The 23,250-nt window shown below is 42.3% G+C and overlaps 1 long non-coding RNA gene across 1 annotated transcript in view; it reads right to left on the bottom strand.

Moving 5' to 3' along the window:
• Positions 1-5,870: 5,870 nt before the first annotated feature.
• The window catches only part of LOC138472195 (uncharacterized), a 243,487-nt gene continuing 226,107 nt past the window's right edge, over positions 5,871-23,250 (bottom strand). The window contains exon 3 of the long non-coding RNA XR_011268571.1: positions 5,871-11,421. This is a non-coding gene — a long non-coding RNA (uncharacterized lncRNA). The remainder of the gene's footprint in view (positions 11,422-23,250) is intronic.

Genomic DNA, 23,250 nt, shown 5'->3' with positions numbered 1-23,250 from the left:
AAAATTTCCTCTCTCAATTTGTTTTTTAGATGTTGATTCATTTTCTGAAGTCCATTGACCATTTGTCCTGTGCGATTTCTTGTAATTAAGAAAAGACAATTCAATTACTTTAACCTTTGCATGACATCTAACTTTAGCTATGTATGTTCCCATCCTGTGACTCTTCCCACCGGCTAGGTTGAGTCTCTCCAATTCCATGTGTTAAAATTGCAGCAAAAATGGCAGTTTAAACAAAAAATCGTGGCAAAAAGGCTGTGGTTTTGCCGCCGTAATCCATGTAATGGATGCGTGGAAACACCCCTGCGACCCCCGCTCCACTTATAGACTTTTTCATTGTTACAAATACTTCAGTACTTGCCCTAGAGCGATAGATTCTTCTGGGAGCCACAGATGACAGTGCCCTAAACTCCTCCCTGAAAGGAGAGAGCCTTGTGGTGAGACAAAAGACACCTTTAAAGAGATCTCTTCTCCCAGGTTAGAGGCGATTTAATCAATGTGTCTCTATGGAGGTTCCAGGCAACCTGAGTCAGGGTCTGTAGTGGGAGAACAAGAATAGGGACAAGGTTAAGGACTGAATAGTACTGAATTAAATAATCCCCCTGATCCCATAGAATGTACCTGAAAACCAATGGCCCTGACTGCAACCACCAGAACCAACAATGAGTTATTCTGTTGTTAATTTCACACGGAGAAGAAATGGAAGGGAAGCAAAAATAGGGCGTAGATTGCCCTCAAGCAGAAAATGTCGAAATACATAGAAAAACTCAGGGAGGTTGACACAAAAACTAGTTTTCAAGTCACTGGTCTTCCTTCTTCCTGGTGTATTTATGCTGGAAGCATTAGCATGGCTGTGTCTGATACATATTACATAGGACCGACGCAGTGGCCATCTTGAAATGGGCCAAATGTCATGATAAGAAGCCCATTTTACAGGGAGCATAATATGACATTCAATGAATAGAAAGAACTTTTTCTATGAAAATTGGTGGCCATATTGGTGGAGGTGTCACAGGCAGTCTGTCTGTGTCGGCCATCAGTATGAGTGCGACTCATATCTCGGTGTAGGATTCTGAGATGGGAAACGGTCTACTGACGCTAAATACCGGCAGGTCCACCGAAGTTGCCAGTCTCCCAGGAAGGAGGGGCACATTAGGCAAAGTGAGTCGGGATGTTCTAACAGTCCTCCCCTCTGCCATCTTTACAGCCAGTTTCTGAGATTTTTCCCATTGAAAACCAAAAAAATCACCAGCAAGATGATTCTTGTGCCCTTCGCAAATATTTTGCAGTGAAGCTGATGTTTTCCTTCAAATACTGTAAAACCAATGCCCTCAACAGCTTCAGTTTATGGGGCACTTTTCAGACTGCTTATCCAGTAATTGTATGATAGAGTAGCTTATACAGTACTTTTACGATAGGCCAACTGCTGGATCAAAACACTATGGGCATCTTTAGGAGTTTGGCAGTAAATCTACCGATTTACCGACAAGCTCATATACCATTACCGGCACTCTGTCCTGTTGTATTACCACAGTATTATAAGTGCTGAAATTGTGGTGTCAATGTCAATTCTTCGAGTCCCAAGAACTCAATGGGGATTTCTGGTAGATTCACAATGAGTAGTAATACTGCATGGTAAATCCATCGATTTTTTTAGGCAAAGAGGAGAATTCACTTCCAGGATTTTGCTGGAGAAGAATCCTCCACTTCACGGCGAAATTTGGAATTTGGCATTGGGGTAAAAGTGGCAGTTAGTCCTTTGCTGCCAAAAAAGTGTTGGTAATGGAATTGCTGCCACTTTTTCACTGCACCTCTAAACTTGTAATGAGGCCATATCGTTGTTGGCCCAGAGGGTCCACCAGATTGTGACTGCTACCAATAGGGTAAACAGCTTCAAGAAATGCATGTTAGTAGTCAACTTATTACACCTCCATCTTTCAGGCCTTAGTTGTGGCCCAAGAATGGTACACAATCCCATGTTCCCTGATGCATCAGTGAAAAGTTCCATATGAATCCTGTTCTCGTCCCCCTCCACAGGAGTATTGCATTATAATTAACCAAGAACTCATACCCTATTCTCAAATTATACTTCACTCCTTTCTTTGATATGGTGTAGTGATGTTTGTACCATAACCCAACAGTGGCCCAAACTGGCAGCAGCAAAAATGGCCTACACAGCAGCATCACCCTGGTGTCAAAATTGAGACATTCTATTTGGAACTTCAACTCCCTCAAAGACACGTTTGTTCTCTAGGAAATCATCCACTGGCTCTCTGAAGGTAGATACCTTTTCTGCCACTAGGTGGGGTCCCTGAGACACTGTGTCCAGCTCTTTTCCCAGGAAAGAAAGGCTGGTGGTCGGCCCCTCGCATTTACTGTGTGACAATGGGTCTCCTAGCATCACGGTCACTCTTTACAATGATCCACTAGCCTTCAGCACGTGTCCTCACCCTATGATCCCACAAAAAGGAAGTCATCCAGGTAATGGAACACACCTTTCAGATCACCCTCTTGTTCATAGAACCATTGCAGAAAGGTACTGTTCCTCTCAATCAGCACACAAAATTGTGCATCCGATTGGTGAAGAGTATTCACTGTAGTACTTGTGGTCGCACACTAGGTGACTCTCTGGATGAACTGGCAGCCTAAATGCTGACTTTATTTCTACTTTATCCAGCAAGGCCCCACCTACATTCTCTCTAACCATGACCATGTTGGTCAAAGAGGTGTAAGGCAATGTATATTCATCCCTAGATAAGTCGGGGGTCACAGAGTTCCCCTCTAGGACTGAGAGGAGATCATACTGTATTTGTGGTTACCATTCTGGGACCACGACCAGTGGCGACACCATGTTCACTAATGGAGGGCCCTAAAATGGACTTGCTACCCTGTCCCATTCACACTCCTTGTGTATCTTTCCCTGTAAAACCATCAGCATCTCCCTACCTAGCTTTAAGTTCTTAGCCTGAGAAGATTCTGTGGCAGCCTTACAAGGAATCCAGAACCCATGAGTGAACCCACCAGAAATATCAGTCTGTCCCTCTTGTTCAGGTATTGCGCCAATGGCACAGACAGGTCTGCAAACTTGGTGTTGGAAGAGGCAAATTGACAAATGTGCATTGCACTTTCAACTGATTAGCCCTTTATTCTAAAAAGACTAGTTTAATAGAAAAATGCTGCTCCAGGTGAGAGGAAGAAGTAAAAAAGTGAGATGGTAAGCTTCATCACTCGCAGCCTCTGTTGTCTAAAAGTTGCACTCATTTACCTTGCTGGATCTCTGTTTCCAGGCCCTGTATACAAATCCAATGGTTGACTCTGTAATGGCTTCCTCAAACTCCCCTAAGAGCAGTGAAAGTACTAATTCCTTGTTAACCAAGGAACCTTCCTCCCCAGCTGTGGGAGAGATGGATCTTGACCTCAAAGGGCAGATGAGGAGAAAACAGCAGCAGCCCTTGCCTTTCTACATGTCTTCCCCAACTCTGCCACTAGCAATCAGCTGATGGGCTCCCCTCTGCCTTTTGAGGGTGGCGCAGGAAATGCTGTGCTGTTGAAACAACAGTCAAAAACCAAATAGCCCTCTAACTGGTATTTGCCAATAAAGAGACAACACAGAGTGGATTGTGGTATGCCAATTGCAAGGTAACCAGCTTAAATTGCAAGTAAAACTAGGGGAAAAACAAGATTAACAGCCAAGCTCTCACTCAAGATTTTTCTCCACATCTCAACAGGAAACAGGGGTTTTTATAGCCATTTGATGTCATAGTTATGAAAACCTATCACTCCTGGTCTTTGGCTCCCTCTACTAAACTACATATATAATTTGATATGTCCAACAATAATGATTGGGCAATCCTTTATCTAAAGTCCCACCCATAAACCATCCCATAAAAATGTGCTACATCATCATGCTTGTATATTATTGGTAGGCTCTAAATTACTTCTGCAGTGAAAAAGACATGTGTTTATCGGTTAACATGCGGTCACACTCTCAGTGAACTGGCGGCATGATGACATGATATAGATGGGAGGAGAGGACAAGTGTATCACCTTTGTTCTTAATGAAATAAAACAGCCCATAATATCTCCGCCATGATGTCTGAGTTTCAAGGATCAACTTTGAATAATTCCGGCCCTCCTATCCCCGCAACAGTAACCGCCATTCTGTTCTTGAGACATTTATGAATAACTATTATTATGAATCCTGCTACTTTCACCACATGCACAGTAATTATTTGTCATTTTAGCCGCATCCGTGTTTCTCTGTCACGCCTAGCTGATCTCTGAGACATTAATCTGCCAACTACATTTTCTGGGATGTTCAGTTCATCCCATAGACTTCAAATAGTCTGTCGTGTTATCACAACTTGATTTACCCTGACAGTTGGATGCACACAATGGTATCTTGTTCTGCCATGGTACCCTCCCCTATGGAGTCTTGGGCCTTCACAATCATTTGAGGCAGCCAATCTAGCTGGCCACAGCATTTTCCTGGAGTAAATGCATTTGTTCAAATAGCGTGCTTAGCTGGGTCCTCTCTACAAGCTGCAGTATTTAATTCTCTGCTGTTTCAGTGCAGGTTTAAAATGGCAACTGTTTGTCACGTTATTTTCCTCTGCAAGACACATTTATTCAGCATTTATTTTGCTATTTACTGAGTTCCTGGTGCATGTCTGTCACATTATATTTCTCCCTATGGGTATCAGCAACCTTAGCCACCTACAGTTGTTCTGCCCTACTTGTGTAGTGAGTCCCTATCTTGTGTACACACCTTCCAGTCACCTAATCTTTTCTATTTTGAAAAACACTATTGTTCAAGCTAATGCCTCATCTGTTCCCTACTTATGTAGCGAAAAATTAATATCCTTTATGCCAGCTGCATTTCCAGGAGAATTTAAAGTGCAGTTTCAAATGTGTCCTTTCTTATCTTATAAGTTCATTTCTTCTGAGGAAGGCAGTGGGGAAGAGCCTGAACATGCTCTCTAGACAACAATTGCCCCACTACATTCCCCTCTCTGTCTGAGTCATCAACCACTCCTTCATTTTCTCTCATCATATTATAGCCATCCTTGGGCAGCCACACTCTGGTGACCTCCCTCAATTTACCTCCTTGGACTCTGTATTCTGCTGGACTGCATGTCATAAGCCAGAACTCACCATTGTCGTCACATTTCATCCACTGCTCGTTGTAGTTATGGGTATCTTTTGGGCATGTAACCAATGGTCCAGGTTGTCTAGCTGACTGACCCAATGGGTGCATGGGACAGTAAACTTCATCATCAGTTTGAGTGTACTGATGTATGATGTCAGCAACATTAACCATTAGTGTCATTTTGAGTGCCTTCTTGCCAGTGCCAGTCTTTTTACATTGGCTTATTGCTATTCTCAAGATGCAAAAAGCCATTAGGACCAGTACCAAACTTGCCAACAGGAATTTGAATGCATCTGTCAGACAGGTAGGCATCCAGGAGAAAAGATAACTGAACCAGCTATCATCCTCAATGTCATCCACTTCCTCCTCCATTTTATCGTGTAGCTCTTTCAAGGAGTATATGGCCTCTGTCAAGGTCCCATTCTCCTCATCATCTGCGGGTGAATACGAACAGCAACTTGGCCCTATCTTTGCACACACTCCTCCCTCCATGGCTGTGAGGAGGTCCAGTATATCAAACAAAAGTGTGCCCCTATCTGTATATCAGAGTTAAAAAGAAAATAACTGGGTTATGACACTCCACTTATTTGTGAACGTCAAATGTTAGTCCTTCCTTGTCCTGACTGCTAGTTTGATGGAATTTAAGGACAAAGAATCTTGGGAGAACAACTCATAATTCTCTTACATGTATGGCCTTAAACATGTGAAGGAAAAAGAGCTCAAATCAAACATACAAATAGATTTTTAATATTACGTGTACATAGAAAAATTAATAGTATTCAGGTTAAAAAGAAAACAAATCCAGAGAAACATGCAGTACAAAAATAATTATTCTCTATAATTTGTGCAATTGTTTTGAAAGACAGTTCTATTGTAGTGTATATCAAAACCTCATGCAACTTCTTGTGCCTAAATCAAAATCTTAATTGTCATATCAGTTATGATTCACTTTACGACTTTGTGTTACAAGAGAAAAGAAAAGGGTTCCAAGAAGAGGAAATTCAGATGTTATTTTAGCTGAAAAAATGGAGGGACACAGTCATTCATCAGTACTTGCATTCCCTCTTGCTACAAACAAGATGCTTATGACTTAGCCTAGACTACATACACAACCAATGACAAAAGTCCTTTGTGATTATTCTGGAAGTTCCTAAGCTGTCCTCCTGGTTTTGTAATATGTGGAGTCTAGTATCCGGGTCTTTGAAGTACAAGATATCTTTGTCTTGTCTACGTGAGGAGGTCCAGAACATAGCTGTTATGTGAGGTCATCAATCTGACAGCTCTTAACTCCTCCTTGATGGCATTGAAGCCTTTCATTGTGGAATTAATAGTTTGTAACAGTTCCCACCTAGTTATCTGGATTCAGTGTGCATTTGCTGCTGCTTGCAGGCCAGGCATTAGAAAGGATGTGAAGAACGTTGTTTACCAAACAACTTATGACTGGGATTTCATCAAATGCAGCATTGGCCTCCTTGGACAAATAGTTCTTTTTGTGTATTTTAGCCTTAAGGATCTTGTCTTCCTGTTGTGTGCCATTGAAGGAAAAGTCCCAATGTCAACCTCACTTTCTGGTATTACTAATGCTGGTGCATTTAGTAGCACTATTGTACATATGCCACCCCAGTTGGATGGAAGCTGCATATAACTCTATACCGCAGGCCCAGTAATGGTTCATTAGTACAGCTGTGCCAACTTTCACATCTGGTAAATCCATGATGCCTTTGTACCCTTCATTATTACCAAGCTTTACTGAACCATTATTTCTAAAGTATAATGTCAGTGCTTGTAGTTTAGCTATGGGCAGTGGCCCTGCTTCATCTTCCACCCACGTTAAAAATGTTGCAGTTTCTTTCCATTCTCCACGGCACTCTCTGTCTGCATTTTTTATCACTTTTATTTGTGCTGTCCATACTGCCTCTGCTTTGCATTCAATGATTCCATTAACCCATCCTCCCAAGGAATAAACTTTCTCTTTTATTTGCAATTGTGGGCTTTCGGCACAATGAGGTATCAAATTAAACTGGGCATCTGTACACCTTAATATTTGGTGATGCACTACTTCAACATCTCCTCTTTTTGGACCTGATAGTATGTACTTGAGCACCTTACTTTTCATTCTTATACTCTCCATCATGTGTGCCTCTTTTACATATTTGTCTACATGTGGGAATTCTGATCCTGTGAGCTACTCCATCATGGCCTATGGTCCCTGAAATTGTCCTCTGGTCTGGCATACTGCAAGATGTACCAAGCAGTGTGCTCTGTACTTAGGTACTTCTTGAGGTATAAATACTTGAGAGGCTGTCATGGCATAGGGGATACATTAGCAAACAAAGCAGCTTTCCCCTGATCTCTCTCTTCCCACCTTCTCTATTGACCTGTACCATGAGTTTCGTTTAATATTTATGGAATTATAAAAATACCTTCTCATGTAATAGTCATCATCTGTAATGCTTCTCCTAGCCCTTACTGTCTCCACAACTGTGTGGAATACCATTTCCTGCTCTAATTGGAAATCTACTTGTTTTTTAACTTCTTCACTAACATTATGCCATAGGGACCGATTTATCGTATCATAATCAGTCAAATGCAGTGTGAGATAAAATACGAAATAAAAACAACAAAAGAGAAAGGAAAAAAGAAGGACCACAATAGCCATAATGTCAATTGTTTGTAGATGTGTCCTGCGGTGTATTGATCGGGGAATTATGAAGATATCAGGAACACAAGGATATGAAAACATTTGCACAGTTTACTTAGTACCGCGCAATAGTAGGTTATTATTTTTCAATTGGGAGTGAGGCGAGCTGTATATACCTTTTGGAAACAAACATTTTACAACTACATATAATGATAAAAAGAAAAGGTTTGATTGATGATTTGCAAACCACTTCCACTATTATGTGGTTTTTAAAAAAATATAAAAATATAAAAATATTGCTGATAAAAACATAAAAATATAAAAACGTGGAAGATAAAAAATAGTCCCAATAAAAATGTAAAGTTAGAAAAGTAGAAAAAATAGTCTGTTGTAGATGTATGCTCTTGTGAAAAATAGTATAAAAATGAGTCCCAATAAAAATGTATAGGTAGAAAAGTAGAAAAAATAGTCAGTTATAGATGTTTGTTTTTGAGAAAAATAGTATAAAAATAGTCCCCAAAAAAATATAAGGATAGAAAAGTAGAAAAAAGTATCTGTTATAGATATGATATGGCATTTATAATGCGCCTATACACAAGTGTTTCAAGGTGCGACGAGGCAAGGGAGGGGGAACCGGGGAAGACAGAGATAACGATCTTACTAGGACAGGTGACATTGAGATTGTGCAAGTGCAGGGGAGGGGAAGGGGGAAAAGTGCGGGGGGGAGGAGCATGGGGCAGTGTAGTACATAGGATAAACCGTCAAAACAAATAAAACAATAAATAATAGAACAATATATAAAACAATAAATAAAAGTGTTGCCAGCTGGTGGCAAGTGCAAGGGTAAGAGCAGACATCAGGTGTCAAGTGCTGGTAGGGGGCTGTAGGGATACAGAAAGATCCCCCGAGTGCAGCGGTTACCAAGGGGGCAGTACTGGTGTGCGACTGGCAGGGGGGGCCTTGGCACAAGATCAAAGGGTAGCCAGGTAACCAGTGCAGTTTCAGTCAGGAGATCAGCAGGGGAGAAGAAGAGAGATAGCAGAAACAAAGAGAAAGGCTTTGAGGTGTTTCCGGAACCGGAGATGGTTCTTCTCAAGTTTCAGAGAGGCAGGGAGGCTGTTCCAGAGGGAGTCCCTAGCCGAAGAAAGAGACCTACAACTGAGGGAGTTGGTGGCAGATGAGCGAAGAGCTCAAGAAGGAAGATATTTAGGAAGAGAGAGTTGAAGGTATTGAGGCCCCAGACCCCAAAAGGTCTTGTGGATAATGCAGAAGGTTTTGAACTTAATCCTTGCCGCCACTGTTAGCCAGCGCAGAGATTTCAGTCCTGGAAAGATACGATCCCTGTGCTTGAGGCCAAGGACAAGTCTCGCAGTCCTGTTTTGGATGAGTTGCAGAGGGCGGAGAGTAGAGGCAGACAGATTTAGAAAGAGGGTGTTGCAGTAGTCCAGCATAGAGGGAACCAAAGCTCTGGCGACAGTGAACTTCTGGGGGAAGCAGAGGAAAGGAAGAATACCTCTGAGGAGGTGCAGCTGGTACGTCAGAGATGTGAGGAGAGAAGGAGAGTGTAGAGTCGAAGATGACCCCAAGGTTTTTAGCCTCGCAGGTGGGAGCAGGAAGAGAGCCAAGAGAGGCCAGCCAGAGAGTGACAGGAAAGGAGGGAGCAGGTGTGCTGATGATGAGAATCTCGGTCTTACTGGCATTAAGGCTGAGATCATTTGGCGGCACACCACTCCTGGATAGCAGACAGACTGTCAGAGATGAGAGAAGGAGAGGAGGTGGCAGAAGCGAGCCTGAAAATGAGTTTAGGGTCATCCGCATAGCACTGAAAGTTAGGGCAGAGAGCAGCAATGCGGTGGGCAAGAAGTGCCAGGTATTGGTTGAACAGCCAGGGAGAGAGGTTAGACCCTTAGGGAACATCACACATAGAGATAGAGATAGAGGAGGGGAAGGACCCGAGTTGGACCTGGGAGGGTTGATCGGAGAGGAAAGAACTCAGCCAAGCCAGGACCTGATAGGTAATACCCTGGTTATCACAGAGACGGTTGGGCAGGATGGCATGATTGACTGTGTCAAAGGCAGAAGAGAGATCAAGTAAGATGAGGACACAGGGGATGTTGGATTCAAGGTTGGAGAGCAGGTCTTCACAGATGTTCAGAGAGCAGTTTCCGTGCTTCTGGCAGCTCTGAAGCCAGGCTGATGGTAATGGAGACAACCAACAGATTCATTGTGAAGATTAAGCTGGGAAATGGCCAGCTTTTCCAGGGGTTTGCCCAGGAAAAGAGTGATGGAGATTGGGCGATAGTTAGCCGGGCAGGACGGGTCAGCAGAGGGTTTCTTAAGAAGAGGATGCACAAGGGAGTGCTTCAGGGAGGAAGGGAAGGCTCCAGTGGTGAAGGAGAGATTGCAGAAGTCAGCCAAAGCAGGAGCCATGGTGTCAATGTGGTCCTTGATTGTTTTACAGGAACAGGGGAGAACCTGTTTCAATGAGACTTTCATAGATCAGACTTGTCTAGAAACCTTGTCTGGGGAGAACAGGGGAAAGGCAGAGAAGGCGGCAGGAGAGGTGGCCACAGAAGGGCCAGATGGAGAGAGGGGAGTAGAGGCAAGGGGAGGAGAGGAAAAGAGAGAGGACAGGATGTCCTGAGTTTTAGGGATGAAATGAGAAGCTAGGGCCGTGCAGAGGGCCCTGGAGGGAACAGGCGAGACTGCAGCAGGATTGGCCAGCTCCTTGCAGATTTTAAAGAGTTCGGCCAAGTTGTTGGATGCCGCAGAAATGTGTGCTTGGAGGAGGGCTCTCTTCTTTGTACAGACAGAGAGCCGGTATTGCCTTTGGAGCAGGCGGCAGGCCAGTTTGTCAGAGGATGTACAGGAAGCACGCCATTTCCTCTCAGCCAACCTGCGCTTGCATTTAAGGGTGACTAGGTCTGAGTAATACCAGGAGTTGCATTTGGCTTTGGCCTTCAAGCGGATCCCCATGACAGGGGCAAGAAAATCAAGAGTATCAGATATAGCAGAGTGGAGCATTGAAAGGGCTGTGTCAGGGTGTGAGTCAGCCAAAGGGGGAAGGGGGTGAGAAAGTGGTGGCGAAAGCCTCAACTGACACACACTTCATGGGTCAGATAACTGAGAAGGCAGGTGGCAGTGCTGGAGTTGGCTTGACCTGAGGGGTGGAGAGAGTGAGCTGGGAGGAAAGGAGAAAGTGATCACTCCAAGAGAGAGGAGTGGTGAGAGGGATAGAAAGGGGAAGGTCTCATGTATTCACTTGTGAAAAATAGTCCATAATACCGTGCTGGTGATGTATTCAAAAAGTCCTCAGCATCAAATCCTTTTTTACTGTTCCAGTGATAGTACAGCATCAGTGGCCTTCAAGTGGCGCAACGCGATTTATATCTCCTTTATTCTCTAGTTCCTTATTCCTTTTATCTTCTTTCTAAGCATGCACTTCTGCTCTTGTTCTGGGTCTGTTTTCATTCTCTTCTCCCTCGGGATCCTGGTAGTTCAGGGAGGTGGCACTCTTGTATCGTCTTATGTTGGCTATGTTGACCCACAGTAAAAAGTTGACAACTGCAGTAGTATTCAATTCTGTTTCGCCTTTTTCTGTGCCTTTAGCGATACCTCCCCGCCTTTCCCTTTCCTGTCAAGAAATGAGAGAGATTTAGTAATGGACATCAAATCGTCATGTAACTCATTTCCTAACACAGTCACAGTGCTTTGGGCATTTGTCTGCGCACGCATAATACAGCCAGTCCTTATGCAGCGTGTCACGCAATCTTGCTAATCTTGCTAACTTGTGATGCCCGAGAGTTTTGTGCACTTTATAAATGTAAAACAAATAAATAAATACATTTCCACAACCCTCCCTGAGATTTGTTCACTCTTTATACCGCTGTGTTGCTAGGAGATTCTGATGGCACTATCACTCCCTGCTTCATGAGCAAATTTATAGTTTCATAAATACCCTCATCTGCTTCTTTGAACATTGGATACTGTTTTACTCAAGGTAAACATGCCCCTTTCTTTAATTTTATTTTGACTGCTCCAGTCCCTTTTAACAACCCCACATCATATGGACTGGTTGTCCATAGTGTGCCCGGTACCCTTGCCAAATCTCCTTCCATAAATGATGGTACTTTTTTAGCTAGCATTATTTGTTGTGGCACCTCTGTATACTGTATTCTCAATTGACATGGTATTTTTATCTCAAACAATACCTCATCATCAGAGTCACTGTAGTCAAACAACTCATTATCTGTCAACTGGGTCAGTCTGTGTGATGCGTCAAGTGCTATTCTTGTGCGCCAACGCACCCCTTCCTCATCAGTGCTGTGTAAAATCACTCTATCCTCCCTCACTACAGCCATCTCTAGTTAATTATAACCAGTCCCCTTCAGTTTCATCTGTAGGTATCTGTGTTCAGAATAAAAAGTCTGTGGGTAGTCTCAATAACTGTCCCTCAATGCGGGGAAGCCATGCTAAAAACACTTGTACTCCATAGAAAAATACTTCAGGATCCACTGGTATTCCCATTTGTACTTTCTGCCCATGAAAGGCTTGTATGTATTCTTTTGCTGTCTGCAAATATATGCCTGGTACAGAGCATATTATGCCATCCTCTGTGAATGATATTGACATATTGAGTTTGGCCATAAGATCTCTTCCCAATATGTTAACAGGTGTCTTCCTGAAATACAAGAATGGGATAGCTACGTCTCATCTCCTACTGTCACAGGCAAACTTTCAGTGAAAGGAACCGTAATTGTAGCCCCAGAAAAGCCTTGAGTGTTCTTCGATATTCCGGATCAGAAATCTGCCCTCTCTGACACAAGTCATTGTTGCCTCAGTGTCAACTAAGAAGGAAAGAGTCTGGTGACCTATAGATACCTCTACCCTCGGTTCCTGTTCAGGGTCTGTAGTTACTGATGGGTTCAAGCTATTCTGTGGGCTGTCCTATTGGGGAGACATGTTCAGTCCTGTCCCTGTAAAAGGGTTCCCCCCAACTGTTCTCACTCCTCCTATCCGTGGTGTCTGTGGCAGAATATTGGTTTCCCACTGTGTCACTGCTTATTGTGATTGCCCTGTATTCTGTGGTTGCTATGTCAATGTATGCTGTGGTTGTTGTGGTGCTATCTGTGGCTGTATCTGTGGCCCTTGGGATTGCTGCACCTGTGGTGCTTGTGTCTGATCTGGTGAATATTGTGTGTAGTCATACTAACCCTAGTCTTGCTGCGGTGCACCATATGGTGCTGGATATGCCATCCCCCCTCTTGGCCCATACTGCATTGCACCTTGCTGCATTGCTCCTCTACTTCTACACACTCGTGAAATGTGCCCTACTTACCCACATGTCCAACATACTGCTCCAGTGCCCCCATGTCCTCTGAAGGAAGACTGTCACCCACCAAACCCAAATCCTCTACCTCTATGAACAAATCCTCTTGCTATTCTGGGGTTAAAGCTACTCTCCCCTCTTCCTGCAAAATAGCCAGCCATGCCCTGCTGTGGCATGACAGCTCCCTGTCCATTATTCCCGTCTCATGTGTTTATCAATACTCCTCCTTCCACCGCCGTTTTGGATAATTTTTTCTGCACCTATTTTGCCTCTTCCTTTTCCGTTCCTCTATTTTCTTTTGATCTTCTCCTGCTTTAGCCTACAGTGATGGACAATAGTCAATTGTATCTCTGGCCCTGGTCTCATTTCAATCCCCACAATCTTTTTTTACTGTCTCTGTACTTCTTCAGGTAGGCCCTGACATAGAATATGATAAAACACTGGTATATTTGTATCCCAATGGTCTTCAGTTTCCAAACGCCAACGTTCTTTAATGTCTTGAATATTGGCAGCGGGGTTTTCAGTAGGCCCCATCTTCCTGGTCATTATGGCGCTCATGTCAGATTGGCCCGAAAATACCACTCTCAGTGCCTTTTATACATTAGCGCTTTAGCTCTACAATTATTAAAGGGTGACCCATCATAATTAGTGGTGTTATGTTCTGTCACTGTCAAATAGCCTGCTCTCTTCCACACGTCCTCTGCCTGGTCACCCATTATGGATGCAAATAGGCTTTTCATGTCACCTGTAGCTAATGATATCCCAGCTGTCCCCTGCTCTAGCTTGTAGATCCACCACCCGCCCCTGCTGTCAGTGATGGAAGATTATCCATCAAATTATTTTTGTCTGTCTGATTCCATGGAGTATGCCCTTTGTTTCCTGCGCAAAGGTGATGCTGGCAAGTTCTCCTTTTCAATGTCTCAGCTGTAGACTGCAGTTCTGTCAGGTTCCTTAAGAAATATGGTGATTTATGGTCTTCATTTATGAAGTGAGGGCCCCAGCAAATCTGCTATCTCTCCTATGCCTGGTCCTGTGGTATTATTTTGTGTGGTTTGCGCCGCCTCCTCTCCTCCCTCTTCACCATCAATATCTACCCAATCTATCTCTCTGTCACTTTCTCCACTTTCGTCATCCTCAAGTATGAGATCAAAACTCACTCCTTTAACAGGCTCCCATGCATATGTTCCACTCATTATCTCTGACAATACATCTCTGCCCCTGGTCGCTGGGGTTATTGGCCCACTCCTTTCTCCCCACATCTCTGGTATCATATTTCTGCTCATCTTTTGACTCATCTCCTTCCTCATTTTTTCAATTTCTTCCTTTTCTCTTGCCATTCTCATGTTCTCTTCTTCTGATTTAGCCTCTGATTTAGCCTCTTTACATACTCATCCCTTTCTCCTACCGTTTCTCCTACCTCCCTTTTCCTTCTTTGTCTTTCCTGTTCCTCTCTGCATCTTCTCTGCTGCTTCTCTCCGTTCCCTCTCTTTTTCCTTTGTGCATTTTGCTCTATGTCTTCCTGTATCTCACTCCTGACTTCATCCCTGGCTGCTTCCTTCATTTTTTCATGCTCCACTACCTTGACATAATTATTTTCTGTGCCTTTTCCATCAAGTTTCAACAATATTTATCTTCCTACCCATTTCTTCGGTTCCATCATAGTCTCTCCACTCTCTCCATTACTTATGGGGACACTTCTCATCCTGTGAAAATCTATCTGCATGCCTCTCACTCTCCGGAGCTCTTCCTTAACTGTTCTTAGCTGATTTTCTAAGCTATGTAGCCCTCTATACTCTTCCTCATCCCTTTGCTGTGGTTCTGAGCTGCACCATGCTTCATTCTCCATTTGTACTAATGGCGCCTTTCCTTTTACCAACCCTTCTGCTACTATGATATGATATGATATGGCATTTATAACGCTCCTATACACAAGTGTTTCAAGGCGTGAATCACTTTCCTCATCGGGGGATTCATACCTGGGATTACTATACAACTGCTGCTTGTACCGGGTATATTCCTGGGATGGTTGGGACTGGTGTGCTCTCCTCGTACAAAGGCGGTACTGTAAATTGTGTGTGGACGCCTGCCTCAGCTGGTGATGGCGGGGCTGTTGGCTGTGAGCAAGCACTCTTCATTGAGTGCGCATGCAGCAGTGTTGTGGGCTGCTCGCACCCCCCCTGACACATATTAAGCATCCATTCCTTCTTAGGCCCCTCTGTCTCTTCCTCAAAGGCCTTCCTGAGCTCTAATATACCTAGTCTGTTCTTAAGCTTCCTGCCCTTGTATATAGCGTGTAAGTGTGTGAAAATATGTTGCAGTATATCTTTACAGTGAGTGCCCTCTTCTGGCCACTGCATGTACATTTTTCCAGCAGTTCCTTTCACCCACTCAGCATGATACTTAATGATTTTGGTATTATATCTAGGGAACGCTTTGCATAGGTGAATTATGGTGACAACTTTTAAGCAGCGCACAGCTTGGCACTTACCTAGACTAAACAATGCAAATACAGGTCCGCTTACCAATGATTAGAACAGAACAAGTTTTCACAATTCTCTCACACTTTTCCCTTACTCACACCAACTCTCCACTTCAAATATGCACCACCTATTAAATCCATTTTCATGGTCTAGGGCCACACCCCAATAGCCAAATACTACCTCTAGGTCACACCAACAAAATCCCCTCGCAATCTAAATGTTCATACTTACCCCATCAACCTCTACCAAACAATACTATCTGCTACTTTCACAACACACAAAGAAAACCCCCTCTACAGGACCTGTCTCACAACACAACACATTGCTGGCAATCAGCAACTTAATCAATTAAAAAACACAACACAATAAAATACAGCTGTCTTCTGGTTTCTTTCTTTTGTCCCCCAGGGGATCCTTATCTCTCTATCTTTTAAACTCTACACTCAAAATCAGGTTGGGCCCCCAAGGTCCCTACTGCACAGTCTTCCAAGACCTTATCTAGAGGGCGTTGTCCAGTTAAAGTTACGAAATCAAAAGGATTGAATGCCAAAGGTGAGAGTGCATTCGACAGAAAACAAAAGTATCAAATTGTTTTTTAAAATGTATATTTTTTTTTATTTAGTATAGGTAAAAAAAGGTGTTTTTACTCCAAAATCAGGGGTTTGGTGGGGGGACCTCCCCCCCCAAAAAAAAGGGTAGAGGCAGGGTAACCCAAAGTCCGCAGCCCCAACCGAACTCTGCTAACAGATGAAACAGGGGTCAAAAACCAAATAGCCCTGCACTGGTATTTGCCAATATAGAGACAATACAAAGTAGATTGTGGTATGCCAAATGCAAGGTAACCCAGCTTTAATAACAATGTAAAACTGGGGGGAAAACAAGATTAACAGCCAAGCTCTCACTCAAGATTTTTCTCCACATCTCAACAGGAAACTTCAGTTTTTATAGCCATTTTGATGTCATAGTTATGAAAACCTTGTAGTTCCTGGTCATTGGCTCCCTCTACTAAGCTACATTTATAATTCTATATGTGCAACAATAAAGATTGGACAATCCTTTATCTAAGATCCCACCCATAAACCATCCCATAAAAATTTGCTACATCATCACGCTTGAATATTATTGGTAGGCTCTAAATTACTTCTGCAGTGAAAAAGACATGTGTTTATCGGTTAACATGCAGTCACACTCTCTTTGAACTGGCGGTATGGTGACATGATGTAGATGGGAGGAGAGGACAAGCGTATCGCCTTTGTTCTTAATTAAATAAAACAGCCCATGTTATCTCTGCCATGATGTCTGAGTTTCAAGGATCAACTTCGAATAATTTCGGCCCTCCTATCCTTGCAACAGTAACCGCCATTCTGTTCTTGACACATTTATGAATAACTATTATTATGAATCCTGCTGCTTTGACCACATGCGTGGTAATTACTTGTCATTTTAGCCACATCTGTGATTCTCTGTCATGCCTAGCTGATCACTGGCAACTGCTAGGCACGTTATTTTCCTCTGCAGGACACATTTATTCTGCATTTATTTTGCTGTTTACCAAGTTCCTGGTGCATGCCTGTCACATTATATTTTTCCTTGTGGGTATCAGCAACCTTATCTGCCTATAGTTGGTCTGCCCTACTTGTGTAGTGAGTCCCTATCTTGTGTACACGCCTTCCGGTCACCTAATCTATTCTATTTCAGAAAACACTAATTGTGCAAGCAAATGCCTCATCTGTTCCCTACTTGTAGCGAAAACATAACTATCCTTTTTTCAGCTGCATTTCCAGGAGAATTTAAAGTGCAGTTTCAAATGTGTCCTTTCTTCTCTTATAATTTAATTTCTTCTGAGGAAGGCAGGGGGCCAGAGTCTGAACATGCTCTCTAGTCAATCATTTCGACACCACACTGTGATGAATCCTGTCCTACAGCCTCTATTCTTGCTAAGTGAATGATTTGGTAAAGCACCATTTCCCTTTACATATGGAAGTTTAATGTTGATGGTCACTCTTCACATTGATTATATTGGTTGTATTGACTTCTGGCGAAGAGCATTCACGAAGGTCAAATGCGTGTTCACAGAATTTCGCTTTTTATTTTTGTTTTTTGGAGTTTTCAGCCCTTCCTGGATGACACGTGTTTCGGCTTTTAGACATTGTCTTTTTCAAATCCAGGCCTTAATATGCGTTGGGCTTCCAAAATTAGTTTTATTTTTATTCCCGTTTTGTGTGGAAATCTACATTTCAAGGGCTCAATCCCTCCTGAAAAGTCTGTTCTTGTTTCTGCCTCAAGCGTCGGAACACGCATTTGACTTGGAACTTTATTGATCAGAAGAACGGGTACAGTGAAACTTAAGAAACAACTTACCCTGCTGCAAAAAAAGTGCAGGCACACCCCAGTTTGTTTGTGTTTTACGTACGGAGAAGAGGGACTCATTGTCTCCGTAGTGACCTACACTTATGCGACAAAAAGAAGATTAACTAACACATTGTTCAACCCTAAGGATTTCTAAGCAGCTACCAAATCAGGTCGCAAAGGTACAAATAATAAGATATCATCAAAAGGTTCCTCAAAGCTACAACACTGTTTAAAATTAAACTTAGATGAGTTCCTATCAAAACACATCTCAGTGAAAAGGGGGGGTGAGGCAGGGATGCATGGTCGCTCCCTTCCTGTTTAATTTCTATCTGGCTGATTTTGGTCAGGAGGTCGAGATCGCGGCATTGGGCAGTGCCAAGATTGGCACAAATGCAATCAAGTGGCTCATGTACGCGGATGATATCGTCCTCCTGGACAAAACACCAGTGGGCCTCCAGAGGCTCCTAAATGATTTGGACCAATATATGAAAGACAATGATCTCCAGGTAAACCCTGGAAAATTGAAAGTGGTGATCTTTGGGGAGAAAGGTGGTAGAGGAGGCAAGTTTTGCTGGACAGTGGGGGGCAAACGTATTCCAGTGGTTGAGGAGGTAATTTACTTGGGCTATACTCTATATGCCACACCAAGAGCCAGCTATGTATGGGCAGAGATACTACAAAGATGTACCCAATTGGCGTCATAAGTGCAGAAAATGATCAAACAATATTGTAAATTCTCCCTCCTGCCAGCAATTTGGTTTTACATAGCTAAGATTATTCCAGTACTCTTATATGGCCTAGAGGCAAAACCACTGGCCTGGACCATCGACTGGCAGATAATAGAGGGTAGGATCTGGAAAAAAGCTCTATGCCTGCCAAAAAGCCTGCCGATGGCCAGTTTAAGATTTGAGTTGGGTCTCTCCTCACTCAAGGCGCAGGCCGACTTGAAACTCCTGTCACTCTTTAGTCTGATAATAAACCCTAGGTGTAACACCCTATATGAAGACCTACAAGATCATCTGAAGTCTGTTTCTGCAGGGGTATTGTGTGATTTAAAAAGAGTATCCCAAGAAATTCTGTTTAGATGTAATAGCGATATGGACACACTAACCACAAACCCCATGAAGACAAAGAGGGTGCTACTAATATCAGATTGGATAAAGACGATTGACCATACACGATCAACTATAGTGGCGCCTTCTCTTTCTCCAATGGACAAGAGACTTGGATATCTTCCAAATTATCTGACGAAGTTCCCGGATGCATATGGGAGGCATAATTTTCTCAGAGTTCGTCTGGGTGTGACTCGCACAGGATCTCTACTTGCCCGTTGGGGATGGGGAGAAAGAAGTAGATCTCTGACCAGACACTTGAGCATCTACTAAGATTCTGCCACGGCACATGGGATGTTCGAAAGAAATATTTGGGCATTTTGTTAGCTCAAGTGATTGGTTGTCATCTGAGGACTTTTGGGTGAGATTGACATCAGGTTATGAAACTGTGTTGACGATAAATGTGGTTAGAGTGCTGCAACAGACAGGCTTTATTTTAAATGGCAAATCTCTACCCGCTCTTTCGAACAGAGAAAGTTGGAGATAAGAAATTGGGAAGTATAATGTTTGCTGTTTTAAACATGAAGTGTAAGTCTTGAAAGTTTTCTTTGTACTTGTGAAAAAACCATATTTGGTTTATACCACAATAAAAATAATTTCAATAAATAAATAAATAAATAAATTAATATATTTTTCTTGCACACACTTATCAAAACATCCTATCGTTATCCCTTCACAACAGAATAGTATTCATAGGTATTTCAAACTTTATAGTTTCTTGACAGTATACAGCTATCTAACAAATTCTTCACAATAGGTTTGCATCCCAATGTGTTCCCAACTCTATAATTTCTTGACAGTGTATTTCTTGTCCACAAATTATTTTGTATTTTTCACTGTGGAGGGAAATCGAGGAGAAGGGAGAGAGAAAAAATAAAGGTAATTAGGGAGGTTTGTATATTGTTCCAAGATTAGAACTAATTGTTTACTCATTTGGCCAATTTCCAGATCTTCTTACCTATAATTATTGTTTGTTGTTTACTCAACATTTCAGCATGTATGCTTCAATATCTCTGATACATGTCTATTGTGTGAAAGACATTGATATTTGTTTTTAGATAATGTCATGTTTGACATTATTATTGTATTATTGTTATTCATTGTATTATATAAGCCATATTTGTTATAAGTCAAGATTGTCAGTTGTTACCTCGTAGATCCTGTAATGCTCATCCAATTGGTCAGTTCCCTGTTGTCCTATTTAACTGACTCATCAGAGTCTAGCTTGAGTCCTACAGGAATTACATTACTACCTTCTTTAATACTTATGCCATCTGGATATGGTCAACATTGTATCAATTACCTGCTTGCTTTACAATCTCTTGTGTCTGGTTCAGTTATCGAGCATTATTGCATGCACTGTTGTTCATATTAGCTCGGATGAGTATCATGCAATAAAATATTATACTATAATATTGATCTGCACTTCTTCATGCTATCATTCTATGCTCTTTATTTATCAAAGAAACTTTTATTTAAGGTTCTTTTTTTATAGTAGAAAAAAAATCATACAACTAATTAAAAAAGCACAGCCAAAGTCTAAATCCAATGGACAACAAACCATTAGCACAGATGAATTGTAGAATCAAGCAAAATTTCTGTTCTCAAAGCGTGAAAATCACATACTCAATCATACCATTCGTACCATCAACACAATTGTACACAAAATCATAAAAAACAAACTCATCATTTTCCATGTAAAGTCTCATGAATCAATTTCTTTTGGCCCAGGAGTCAGGGTACCCAAAGAGAATTTTTTAGGACCCCGTAGTTAACCAGTCCCAACAAGTTTCGACATGTCAGGATTTTTTACCACATCTTCATCAGGGCAGTGAACATACTACAAAACAAAAAATTCAGACAGCCATAAATCAGGGCATCGTTCATTGTACCTATACATTAAAAAATACTATTTACAAAAAAGCATACCTAACAAATGATGGTATGGATGTTAAAAAAGGAAGGGCATGTTGGAACGCAAGAGGCGTTTACCTTCCTACATCCAACAGTGCCCCATTGTAGACAACGAGGTGTGTGTACCCAAAAAAAAGAAGACAAGGGAAGACAAGAGGACAAGAGAAGGGGGAGAGCAGCAGCGTTCCACCACATGTCCATTTGTCACATCTGGCATGGATGAATGTCTGAATGCCCAATAGTGTGTCACCAGGAAAGCCCAAACTAAAGTGGTGCATTTGAGTCACCAGAGCCTAAGAATAAAATGGCCTAAGAATAAAATGTCTCCTTAGTGCATCATTGCAAGGCAATTGGGGGAGGTGTTTAGAGTGATCCACACCACATTTGTTGGTGAGATTTTAAGACTGACCAAAGGAGGGGTTACTTTACCTATTGTGGGTTTTTTTATCCAGGGTTGAAGGGAGAAAGCACACAGCAGCATCGTGGGGATGCTGGCTCAGGGTCAATGCAGGGTTATTAGGTATATGCTGCCACAGAGCAAAACAGATGGTATATTTCCCAGGATGAATAAAAAATGAATTGGGGATGATGATAAGAGACTGATATTGAGGTCAAAGAGAATGTACCTTTGCACCAAGCTTGGCCATCTCAGATATAGCAATTTTGGAGGAACAAAAGATCTTATGTGACTCCAATCCTTTCTTTTCTCAAAGCAGCCTATTATGTAGATATATCACTGATATATTCATCATTTGGAAAGGGTCAGAAAATATCCTCATTGACCTTATTGGCTGGCTGAATAACCTTAATCAGGATTTAGTATTTACACATGATTCAAATCGAACATCTATACATTTTCTGGATTTAGGTATCTTTTATATAGCAGGACAGTTGGAAATAAAATTATTCCAAAAGCCTATTCAACGGAACACCACTCTGCACTTTTCAAGTCAACACCCACCCAGCCTCATTAACAACCTCACATACAGTATGTTTCTCCGATTAAGGTGAAACTGCACAGATACTGATCTCTTTCAACAACACGTAGAGATCTTGTCAAAAAACTACATGCGCATGGCCACCCTAAAAACGTGTCAATCGCTTTAAAAAGAGGGCACGTTTTGCCAACAGTGAAGCACTGCTGACTGAGAACTCCAACAAGGAAAATACATCTAGACCAGTATGTGTGCTCACATTCTGTCAACAAGCCCAAACGATTTGTGGCTCTATTCTGATAAAATTGGCATGTACTACAGACTGCCGAACATGAGATGAAAATACTTCTTTTTGCCTTCGAGAAGGCAAAATGTTTGAAAGAAAGACTGTCGCATCGTGGATGTAATGAACAAACCTGTCCTTGGGCATTACACTTGTAACTCTTGCACTGCATGCAGACTATCCGAAAAAGTGAAATCATTTGATGCAAATAGACAAACATGGAAATTAAGATCTTTCACAACATACAAAAGTTCTAACGTGATATATGCCATCACTTTCCCATGTAATAAAATCTACATAGCAAAAACTGGCTGACAGGTGCACCTAAGGATTACTGAGCACTGTTCCAAAATACGAACTAAAAGTTTACTGGCTCCCTTAGCAGTACATTACAGTGAATTAGGACACACTCCTGAGGAACTCACCTGGTTCCGTTTTGACAAGGCCACAGGAACAATTGGGGAGGCAATCGCCCGGAACTTGTCCTTTAAAGAAAAAATGTGGATGTTCAACTTGAAAACCATTGAATCAGGACTCAATATTCTGGAGGGATAATTCATCTGTTATTCACAAATTTATTAAATACAGTCCACCACTTTTTGGTCCTTTTTCCTGACAACTGTCACTAACAACTGAGAAACGTATTGATATTGAGCCTAACAGACACCTTTCATTTGAAAGGACTGTCCCCTTTTCACATACACGGTTCATGATGGCCGGGTCCATTTGCAGGATCAATTTGTCACACCTTCCACCGTATTATGCCAACAGCTATATTACTCAAAGCATGCAGAGGCCTTTCCAAACCTAAAATGGCCGCCCGAGCAGTACTCCATTTTTCTGGGGAATTACGCAGGTCACATGACACGCATGTTCACTTTGTGCGTACTTGGACACAGGTCATCTTACAGAGCTCCCAGACTGCACAGCTTCATTGACAAGCTCCGTCATAGTGGATGCATCCTGCCGTCTACACTAGTTAAGTCAAATCTCCAGCCCACTCACATATACGTTTTGGCTGGGAATTCTGTGCCCGAACGACTTCACAGATGTCTTTT

The sequence above is a fragment of the Ambystoma mexicanum genome, chromosome 8 (assembly GCF_040938575.1).
Source record: "Ambystoma mexicanum isolate Mex_15411 chromosome 8, UKY_AmexF1_1, whole genome shotgun sequence".
In the NCBI taxonomy this organism is placed as follows: domain Eukaryota; kingdom Metazoa; phylum Chordata; class Amphibia; order Caudata; family Ambystomatidae; genus Ambystoma; species Ambystoma mexicanum.
The sequence above is the reverse complement of the archived record's forward strand: the minus strand, read 5'-3'. Positions and strand labels throughout refer to the sequence as shown.